Genomic DNA, 3,046 nt, shown 5'->3' on the forward strand with positions numbered 1-3,046 from the left:
AAAAGTACAATGAAGCATAGAGAGGAAGGTAATTAACTTGGTTTGAGAGTAGGGTTAAGAAAGTCTTTAAAGTTCACTTTTAGAGAGTTAATTAACTATGTCTTGCATAGTTTATGTGTATATATATGTGGCACCCATTTAATTCACCACACTTTTTATGGATACTTTTTAAAAAAATACAATATCAGGAGTTTCTAATGTTTAGTTCCTCTAACTGAAAGGTAAAAGAAATTTCATCCAAATTATCCAGAAGTATAAATTCCTGACTCTATATAATTGCTTTTTAAGTAATTTCTGTCAAGCAAGTGTTAAAGGTTAGTTACCCATTTCAATATTTTAAAGTGTTATTATGAAACTAGAGGCCCAATGCAGGAAATTCGTGCAATAATAGCCCTTCCTTCCCCTGGCTGCTGGCACTGGCTTCCCTCTGGCACCCAGGACCCGGGCTTCCCTTGAAGGCCCAGCTTCATAGGGAAAGTTGTCTGGAGGGACATCAGTCTAATTAGCATATTACGCTTTTATTATTAGGGATATGAAAGTTAACCTAGAATTGTACACAAAATAGACTATTTTCTCAAAATAAGGTTTGAGTTGAAATTTTCAGGTCACAAGTGTCATTACATTGATTGTAAAATATCATCATTATTATTTTATATTATAGATATAATTGATTTGCATTATTTAAAATTTTTAAATTATATTTTCATTAGAAATGTATTAAATTTAGATGTTGCTAGTTGTAAGGACCTCGTTCTAAATTTTAGGTGGCATGACTTTATGTGAGTTTGTACATGCATAATTTTAATACATTATGTGAATCTTAGTAACACATACTTGATAATTGCCTGGTTCCCTTATCATTGTAACATTTTAGACTTGGAAGATATAAGTTTCTCTGATACTCTGAAAGCCATTTTTATGTATTTTATATTTTAAAAATTATTGTTTTCTCTATAAAATATTTTCTGTGGGACCAACACTAATGAAAGTATTACTGTGCTGAGCATGTCAAATATATTTTAGTAAATAGTAGAGAATCCTAACCCAGGTGATGTCCAGACACAAAAGTCCTTAGAGGTTTAGAATCTACCAGTGTGTGCATAAATTAATGCAATATTTCTGTGAGAATCTTTGTGAGGTAGTACAATTTATACATATATATATATATCTCATTAAAAAAGTGACAGCATAAAAATTTACACATAAGTATGTATGAACAATTGTTGACAATAGCATGAATTGGAAACATTTTAAATATTCATCAAAATGTAAACAGTTAATTAAATGATGGCACATTGAAATTTTGATATGATGCAGCCATTATCATTGCTAAAGACATGTGTGTTTAGAAATATTATGTGCGTGTGCAGAGTAAGATAGTTGGACAAATTATTTTGATAACCAATATGAACATGTTGGTTATATATTTCTCATCAGTAAGTGGTTAAGTTCTGTATTCAAAATATAGGAAAAGTAGGCCATTTCTTGAGATTATCTCTAGAAATGAGAGCTGATATTAAGAAAACATATCAGGGTTAAGAAACAAACATTCTTCCTTGATAACACACCCTAGGTCTCTGGACAGTGTTTATTGCTCCTTGTTATTCAAAATATGATGACAATTCCTTTGTCCCAAAGGAACTCAGGTATTCAGAACTTTGTTGAATTTAGAAATGTGTTGCTACTTGTTCTATTTAGACACAGAGCCATTCCAGATTTTTCAGGTATGTTAAATACTATTACTAACTCTCCTCTGTGTACTGCTCAGATTCCACTTACTAAGAACTGCGATTACTTTTTGACTTCTGTATTGCCTTTTCTATATATTTCTTAAATGGCAGCATAGCATTGAGTTTCCTTCTTTGCCTCCTTGGCTTAAATTTCTCTGGAGAAAGTATCTGATGGGGTTGAAAATCACCATCTAGTACAGCGATGGCGAACTTATGACACGCATGTCAGAGGTGACACGAGAACTCATTTTTTGGGGGGTTGATTTTTCTTTGTTAAATGGCATTTAAATATATAAAATAAATATCAAAAATATAAGTCTTTATTTTACTATGGTTGCAAATATCAAAAAATTTCTATATGTGACACGGCACCAGAGTTAAGTTAGGGTTTTTCAAAATGCTGACACGCCCAGCTCAAAAGGTTCACCATCACTGATCTAGTATGTAATTTTCACAAGATGTCTTATTATATAATGATCAGGAAAGAAAGGCCTGACTTCATTTTACTTTTCATCTCTGTCTCTAAGACTTGTATTTAAACAATTAGGGCCCATGGGAGGTAATCATAGCAGAAACTATACTTTTATCCTACTATATTCATTAAAACTTCTGTAGGTACCTCCTTTGCCCCTGCATAAAACTTGGGCAAATCCCATGATTTTCCAGGATCCTCTTAAATAATAGGGAATCCTAAATTACTTATGTCAGAAAACACAGCCTTGATTTAGAAATATTCTCATATGAATGCCAATTACTACTCAGCACTTCTATCTAAATTGAAGACTTTTGTTTTTCTTCCTTTGACTATTTCATGCAGGTTAGAGGGAGGTCCTCAGACTTTTAAGTAGAGCAAATAATTGCAGACTTAATTTGTGTGTGTGTGTGCTGTCTTTATTCACCACTCACTAGCAACTGCTTCTGACCTCTCTAGAGTCACAGGAAAAAATGAAAAAGGTAGAGGATATAGAAAAATTTCTACTTAAGTGTCTTCTCTCATGAAATACTGGATTATTTACTTGGCAAATATTTTAAGTGTACGCCTTCTCTCATCTACCCATTCAGGATCCATCAACTAAAACTCCAGTGATTTGATGTTGATCTTTATGTTCCTTCAGTTGGCAATTAATTTCTAAATCCTGGCTTTCCAGCAATCCACTGCATGCAATTTCTAAGTCTTCCCTAAAGACAATTCTCTTGACTTGGTTGGGACTTAACTCCATTCTGGATTTCACCCAAATAAACTACATGTGGTCCAGGAAACATTAACATAATCATTGGCCTGAAAATATATGAGTAAAGCCTAAATACAAAATAGA

The sequence above is a fragment of the Myotis davidii genome, unplaced genomic scaffold (assembly GCF_000327345.1).
Source record: "Myotis davidii unplaced genomic scaffold, ASM32734v1 scaffold2293, whole genome shotgun sequence".
Classification (NCBI taxonomy): domain Eukaryota; kingdom Metazoa; phylum Chordata; class Mammalia; order Chiroptera; family Vespertilionidae; genus Myotis; species Myotis davidii.